This window comes from Pinus tabuliformis, chromosome 8 (genome assembly GCF_031772625.1).
Source record: "Pinus tabuliformis cultivar Carrire ecotype Pingquan chromosome 8, CPIR1, whole genome shotgun sequence".
Lineage (NCBI taxonomy): Eukaryota > Viridiplantae > Streptophyta > Pinopsida > Pinales > Pinaceae > Pinus > Pinus tabuliformis.
In genome coordinates, this window is record NC_142294.1 from 431,240,878 (window position 1) to 431,250,020 (window position 9,143).

At 34.3% G+C, this 9,143-nt stretch overlaps 1 pseudogene; it reads right to left on the bottom strand.

Moving 5' to 3' along the window:
- Positions 1–203: 203 nt before the first annotated feature.
- On the bottom strand, positions 204–1,324 carry LOC149235889 (ferredoxin--nitrite reductase, chloroplastic pseudogene; annotated as a pseudogene).
- Positions 1,325–9,143: the final 7,819 nt, after the last annotated feature.

A 9,143-nucleotide genomic window follows, 5' to 3' on the forward strand; every position in this document is an offset into this window, starting at 1 on the left:
GATGGATACTAGCTAGACCCACATGTGTGTCTAAATGAGCAAGTTATCTTTCATGTAAAAATTACTCCATAAAAACAAGCACGTCAATCTCCATGGGACTCAATTTCCATGGAGACTCAAGCTACACCCACTTGGAAACTAAACTTTATAAGAATCAATTCAACATCCAAAATAAATGGTACCAGCGGAATCTACTTTAGCACTCACAGGTTGCTTATGGAGGGATTCCCATTGCCATTGTTGTGGATGTAGTCAGTCAGAACTTTTGTATATGGCCTTGAATCAATGATCTCATGAGGATCAATTCCTGCTTAAGGATTGCCTATAGGGTTTCTAGCATTGTCCATTCCACTCTGCAAGCTTGACAATCCAACCTCCTTCAGCCCTTTCAATATGGCAGGTACGTCATCCAGCACAATTCCACGAATCTGCCAATTCTGCCGAGTCGTTATATCTGTGCTTCCCTCTCTTCCATATTTTTGGATCACGCTTGCCAAATATCGAGTTTGGAGACTGGTAGTCACACCATTCGGAAGCCTAATTCTCATCATGAATCTCCCATCTTAAAAAACCAACAAAAACCAAAATTTGGTTCCGCTTGCAATGATCAAATAACCCCAAAAAAACAAAATTTCAGGCAAAGACATAGCCTAGAATAATCGAATTAGGGCACCTACACTGATGCTTTCTTTTGTGAAAGAGACCCATCCACTTTACACGTACATCTATACTGTCCTTATCAACTTCGTCATTCTCAATTTCAGCAAAGGGCTTCTTTGCAAGCTTTTCTATCTCATTTTCCATGAACAGTTTGATGGGTTCCTTCTCCAACTTAACCTACAGATAGTCATCATCTCTATGAATGAAGAAACTCACATTATTTTACAAGACACTTCAACTATATATCCATGGTTAAAGTTCAAGACAATTTTTATAATTTCTAAACACATTCAAATCAAAGGAATAGATCAATTGCGAATCTCACCTTCTCTTGAAGATTAATTCCAGTCCTGAACTCCTCTTTGAGAACCCAGTATCCATCCTTCTCCTCAACTCTAGGCTTCTCCTCAACTCTAGGCTCCAGCCTAGAGGCATCCACAGACACATGAGAGCCAGCAGGCCTGGCTACAGCCTTGGCTATTGTCCCTTTGTTATTCCCATCTGTATTGATCTCATAATTGTGTCCACCATGATTAACAGCGCAAACCTGGACTGTTGTCATCAGTTTGAGCCAATTCGACTTATACCCACAACAAACAGGATTGGAAACGACGTGGTAAAATGGACAAATCTCATCGAATCTGACAGGACTATAGAGATTCATCCTGACTACGATTACAAATCCAAGATACAATTTAGGATCTGTAAATAAATCTATGATTAGTGCTGGTCTGGTCTAATATCCTTCTGTTGGGAGGACAATATAGAAAATCTCTATGTTCTTGAGAATAGTATGCTACTACCATAGATATTCAAAAATAACAAATGAACACATATTAAAAAGAAAAGAAATTGAGGACACAAATTAAATAATTTTTTTTAATATATATCTGTTTTTAATATATTTGAAATATCATGCTTTTACTAGAACCCTTTATAAATATATAAATTTGAAAGGTTAGACTTTTATTATAACTTTTTAATATATTTGAAATATCATGCTTTTACTAGAACTTTTTATAAATATATAAATTTGAAATGTTATGAAATATCATGCTTTTACTAGAACTCTTTATAAATATATAAATTTGAAATGTTATGAAGTATCATGCTTTTACTAGAACTCTTTATAAATATATAAATTTGAAATGTTATGAAGTATCATGCTTTTACTAGAACTCTTTATAAATATATAAATTTGAAATGTTATGAAGTATCATGCTTTTACTAGAACTCTTTATAAATATATAAATTTGAAATTTTATAAAGTATCATGCTTTTACTAGAACTCTTTATAAATATATAAATTTGAAATGTTATAAAGTATCATGCTTTTACTAGAACTCTTTATAAATATATAAATTTGAAATGTTATGAAATATCATGCTTTTACTAAAACTCTTTATAAATATTTAAATTTGAAATGTTATGAAATATCATGCTTTTACTAAACTCTTTACAAATATATAAATTTGAAATGTTAGATTTCTATTATAACTCTTTATAAATATATATAAATATATACATTTATATAAATTATGTAATTGGTATAAATAAAATATTAGCATATATATAAATATATTAAAAATAATAAATTGAAACAAAATTTAAAAGAAATATATTTAATTTTTATATAAAAGTGTATCTATATATATATATATGACTTCTCATTATTTCTCAATAGCAATGGTGTTTTAATGACTAGGATAACAATATTGCTTTAATGACGATGATAACAATGATATTGTTTTAATGACCGGGACTTACATATATGACTTCTCGTTATCTCTCAATAGCAATGGTGCTTTAATGACTAGGATAGCAATATTGCTTTAATGACGATGATAACAATGATATTGTTTTAATGACCGAGACTTAAGAGTTGAGATAGCCCTTGAGTCTTTATTTTATATATATATATATATATATATATATATGAATGATAACATAACTTAAAAATTAAATCAATATTTAATATACATATGTTTTTTTTTTACATTTACAGTTTATATTTTTTTGAAATATTACACTTCTACTATAACTATTTAGAAATATATAAATTTATATAATTTAAGTGTATGATATAAATAAATAATAAAAATTATTAAGTCTCAAATTTTAGCTCAATCAGTTAAGTCCCTTTCATTAAAATATTTTTTCTATTAAAAAAATTGACAACAAAATTTAAAAATTAGAATATTTTTTAATTTATTAAGTTTATTTTATATATTTAACTTTTATGTTTTATTAAAATATTACATCTTATAATTGTTTTTTTTTCTCGTTAAGACTATGCTATTCTATTATGTACATAAACAGGAAAACAGTTACAGTCATGCGGTCATGTTGCCAGAGGCCAAGAATGGCATTCTGGACTGACAGTAATCAGAAAAACCTCCCACACCTGTGCCACAGCATCAAGACAAATCACCCACGCAGGGGCCCTAACACAAAGATAAGTCACCCGCGCAGGGGCATCACCACTGAGACAAATCACCCACGCAGGGGTATCACCACTGAGAAAAACCACCCACGCAGGGGTGCCACCACTGAGACAGATCACCCACACAGGGGCGATAAACCGTTGAGGAGCAGTAAAAGCGAAAATTGGCATCCCACGCAGGGGCACAAAAAAGGAAAAGAAGACTATCATATGGAGCCCTTGCATGGGCATTGACAAACATTGAACATGAAAATTCTTGAACCAAACAGAAACAACCACAGTATACAGAGGGCCATGGTAGCTAATGAAGCAAAACATAAGAGAACCTAAGCAGCGTCTGAAGGGGAGAACCGGAGCGAACGGACTACTATTCGTCCGGTTCCTCCTCGATGATCCAGCACATACCTTCCAGGAGAGGGTCCCATGCGACTTTGTCCTTCTCTGGCGAAGGTGCTGCCTGAGTCGAAGGTGGAATGTCAGCATGCTCTGGGCGGACCTCTGGCAAACCCTCAGCGTCCCCAGAGCTTCCAGCTTGGTGTAGCTTTGTACTGGGCTGTTCCTCGCCCTCTTCCTTCGGTTCTTCAAGAAAAAGGACCGAGACATGGGCGTTAATGCGAGAATTTCCCTGGGAATTGCTGAAGGAGAAGACTGCGGTTCTAAACGCAGGTAGCGGAGCCGAATTCGGATCTGAATTGTTGGAGTCTAGGAAGTGGCTCGATTGGATGGGATTAGCCTCTGCAACTTGGTGGCATAGACATCTACAGCAGCGGGAGGGGGGAGTTGCCACTGAGGGGCGAGAGGACCCGCCTCTGCTAGTGCCTCGACGGCTGAGGAGGCGCTGTCGGGGCCTGACCATGTTTCCACTGTTAGCAGGAAAACGAAACAGAGCAGGATAAGAGGAGTCAGAGAAATTGAGACCTGAAACCACTGTCAAATGCCAAAGGGGCGACGTGAGCTCCAGCTCTGTGAGCCGTCGACCATAAGCCCACTCCCAAAATCTGAACTCGACCCAACACATTACATTCCAATGCCTCACCATTCTTATGCTCCTCTGCTCTTCCTCGAACACCACAAGCCATAACTACACTCTGAATGCGCGATTGAAACCCGGACAGAGTAATGAATTGTCGTCCCTTATCGCCCCTGCACCCACGCTTGAGCTCCATGGCGGCGGATCACAGTAAATGCGAGTCTTATGCTTGGGGCTACCCATGGTGACCATGTGGCACCGCCTTCTCCGCTGTCGTGTCACCCGCATCCGGGGTACATCTTATAATTGTTTTTTAAAAAGCTAAAGGTTTGTATTAATAAATATTAGTTTATGGGTTAGAACCATTATAGCATCTTTCCATCATCTGACAAAGAAAAAATTAAACAGTCTATGCAAAATTAGGGCAAGCTTTCAAGCTGCATATGATTTTTATTCTAAAAACATTTTTTCCTATGATTTGACAGAAAGACCTGAGAAGAAATATATATTTACATTGTAACATTAAACTTTAAGGTGGTGACCAAAATAAAAAACCAGACAACCAACAAGATACCTAGCAATTAGCAACTTCCATAACCTGGGGGATCAAACCTCCTTGAACGTTGATGTTTTTTCTTTCCAAAGGTGATGTTGGACACATTTCGTGACATGATAGGCTGAGGTTCAACCATGAGATCCTCAATTGCTACAATCTGAGTGTTGAGAGAGAGAACTTCCTCATGTAGACCAACCAACGAAATCTCCATATTGTTGAGAAGATGAAGAAATTTGGCTTCCAACAGAAGGAGTGAAGACTACCTTTGTCATTTTTCCGTGTCATCCTGATGTTTCTTGGTGACCCGTAAAACTTCCATGGAGTCCATAAACTTGTCTAAAAGTGAGCCATCTTCCATATTCTCTGGATTTCGCAGAGGGTCCACCATATCAGACAAAAACTACTGCACACATCTAACTATCCAAATAGAAAACTTAATTCACTCTTCATGACCAACAAGCAAAGGATTCACATGCAATTATAGAAAGACCATGTATTCCTTTGTAATGTCATGTATGCGACCCTGCCAAGAGCTAACCTGAATCAAAATTTCCATAATTGAGCCAAAATCCTTGAGAGGACAATGAGGCGACGACCGAGAGAGAATAGAGGAAGACGAAATTAAAACCAACTCACTGCTCAATGCATGAAATCCATGGTCACGACAATCTCTAGCCACAACCTCCTTCAACAATATAAATGCTAAAGCCACTTTGAACGAAGAACAGGATGGGGTAAATGGCCCTTAATAGAAAACAAAGGACACCTAGAAAAAGACTTTATGGACCAAAACTGAGGGATAAGAAGGCAACTAATCTTGTTGCCCAATATTCTCAATATGCGAGCTTGGGGTTGGACAACACTGATGTCAGGATATCCATCCCCAACACAATTCAAATTTTCTCTCATTTCAAACTTAAAAATGAGGCATGTTTAAGGAATTAGGGAGAATTTCCAAATTCCATTGTCCAACCTTATTCTTCCTTCCTCCATAACATAACATTTTCCGAGTCAACCATTGTGTTTAGATGTATATAAACATGAATAAAATCAAAACTTTCAAATGTAGATACAATTAAGCATATCTTTTGGATAATTGGAGTGGTGTTCTATGCATGAGTCCTTTGAAGCTTTTATCACTTGCCGAATAACAACATGAGAATCCTCAAAATCCATTAAAATGAAGACTTTTTTTGGAGAGTTATTTCCAAACTTTTTCATTAGGCTAGAAACTTTATTTGATTATTGGTTGCATATCCAAATCTCCAAATAAATTTAGACACATTTTTTTCATTGAGATCAAATAAAACCTCTCCCACACTCTTGCCTTCCTCTACACTTCTTATAATTATTTATAAACATATAAATTTATATAATTAAATATATATATATATATATATATATATATATATATAGATATATATATATATATCGATAAAATTTAAAATTAAAATATTTTTTTAATATACATATTATTTTTTTATATATTTAACTTTTATATTTATTGAGATATTACACTTTTACTATTTAAACCATTATATAAATGTATAGAATTTAAGTGTGTATGGTTTTAATATAGATTCTTTTACCATAACATAATATGGTTTTAGGCGAGCTCTCACTCAAGGCGCTCTAGTGATTTTTTTCTTTCCTCTGCCGACTAGTTTCTTTCTAAGATTCGACCATGAGGGGGTTTGGCGGCTAAAACCTTAGCACCACAACCCCCTCCTCCTCTCTGCGGTAACTACTCTCCTTTTCTTGTTGTTGCTTCCAATGGGCCATTGTCCTCCTTTCGCCCTGTTTCTCTTTGTTGTGGAACAACTTGGGGTTTCGTGGCTTTGCTGGTGGTGCTCGGATATGTGTGGGGGAGTTGAGGGGGCGAGCTTGCCTTTGTTGCTTGATTTGTTTCATGCTTTTTCCACATTAGATTGTTGTGCTTGCTTCGTCATCATTTTTCTGAGGCTGTTTCTTGCTTGGGTGTCGTGGTTTTTTTTTTTGGGTTCTTGCTCGTTCTTTTTTTGGGGGCTTACTTTGGTCCTGTTTTTGTTGAGGCTTATTGGGCGGCCTGTGCCTAGCCTATGGCTTGTTTCTTGGTCAACATTTTCACTGAGGATTAATAGATTGTATATATTTGCTCTTTTTAGGGTTTTTTATTGGTTTTTGGTTAACCTTTTTGGGGTCTCAGATTGTATATATTTGCACCCTTTAGGGTTTTTTACTGGTTTTTGGTTAACTTTTTTGGGGTTTCTTGGCAGACATTCGTGCTTGTGTGGACTTTAGACCTAGATGCTCTACCATGACATGGATTACTTGAATGCGTTTAACATATACATAATGTAAACTTTTTTCCTCTTTCACATAAATAAATTTACGAGTTTCTTTTCTCATAGAAAAAATAATATAGTTTTATATTTTACTGAAGTATTACATTTCTACTGTAATTTGAATTTTATACTTTAATCAAGTATTATACTTCTACTATAATTATTTATAAATATTAAAATTCATATAATTTAAGTATTTATAGCAGATATATATATATATATATATATATATATATATTCAAAAAGAATAAATAGTAGAATTTTTTGTTTCCCAATCTATATATGTTTTTCTATATAATTATTTTTTATATTTTATTTAAAAATTACACTTTTATATATATATATAATTTTTATATTTTATTGAAATATGACACATATATATATCTTCTATATTTTATCGAAATATTATATTTCTACAATAATTATTTATAAATACGTAACTTAATGTAATTTAAGTATATGTATTTTGTATGAAAAATTAACATATTAAAATTAGGAAGATAAAAATAAATAAATAGAAATGAAAAATATTATTAAAAAAAATCTTATTTATATGAGTCCAACTCTGTTAATGTAAACAACTTGGATTTGTCATGTACCTAAATTTACACCCAATTTTTTTTTTACGTAGCTCCGTCAACTTATTATTATTTCCTTTTGGCAACATAAAATAGAGAAATATTTGCATTAGTCACTACCTTAGGTATGTTAATTTGGACGAAGATCTTGTTTATCAACTCCATAATCTTTACTCTACAAAAATGGCATATTTACACAGCGAAAATAATTAGTTCCATTAGATATAAGATTTTTCCATGCCTATGATGGTTACATCTAAATTTGTGGTGGTACTTACGTTGAATGTTTACTTAATCATTTTGTAGTTTTTCTTTAATTATACAATTTATGTCGGGGTACTAATGCCATATTTATCACTACAACTTGGCCTTGCACATATTTGCTAGCCCTTGTAATATTTATCCTTTATATTTCTTGAATTACAAAATGTGTTCACCTAAGACAATGGTGCATCCGCGGGGATGAAGAGTAGAGGGCTCGACTATATCATTGATCATGTGATGATAACTACATGGCCTAGCTCATCTATGACAACTTCACTCTAGTCACATGATTAACAAGATGTGAATGGTGCGGATCAAACATAGATATCTGACAGTGAGGGTTCCTTGCCAAGTAGTTATGTTAACTACCTCCATCCTATGTCTCCTTTTCCATTTGCATCTTTGGGTTTCATGGATAATGCTCTGCAAGAGTTATGGATTTCTTACTTTCCTGAGAGTTTTTCATTTCCTTCGTGTTGTTATGATAATTATCTGACTTCAACCGAGGGTTTATCCACTATTTGCTACTCATGCCAGGATTGGCATGGCTTAGAATAATGACAACCCTATCTACACCACAGGTATCAAACACACATCTTTACTCATGTTTTCTTCCTTCTCTCCTACCTTTTTCTTTTTCTTTTCATAGTATTTTTTTCTTAACATTCTATGAATGAGTGGCTATTTTACTCTTTTGTTCTAACTGCAAGTCCAGGGTTGATTATTTTGTCTTTTGTTTCCTTAGTTTGCATAGGGAATTCTTCCCTTCTTTGCTAGAACTCTCATCTCTGGTTAACGATTTCCTTCTATGTATATCTTTAACACGAGATCATGTGGGTCATGGCTATGACTTCTCCCTCCTTGGTTGCTCAAGTAATTACTTAGAAATTTTGTTTCCTTTTTCTTTCTTATGATTATGCATTTCCCATTTGTATTCTAGAATAAATTTATTATGATAATGTTAAATATGTAAGCCCTTGTCTTGCTACTATAGGAGAGAGATTTCATTCACCAACAACTTTGTTCTAGGTAATTTCACAATTCTAGTTCCGTTTTTTTTCTTTGAAAATTTCTTAAGGTTTTTTCTTTTAACTTTTGCAGCTAACCAAAATTAGTATTTCTGTGATATTGTAGGGTTTTTTTTAATTTGATCATTATGTACTTCAACAGAAGAAATGGTTAACAATGTTTTTCCATTACTGGATTATTTAGGTACCCATTTCTTGTTCTATATTTTTCTTCCGAGCCATTAGCTCAAGAGGTTATTCCAAAGCTAGATAGGCCAAGCCCTTCCTCACAAAGAGTTTCCTTTTTAATTCCATAGTTTTTATGTAGAACCCCAGTCGAA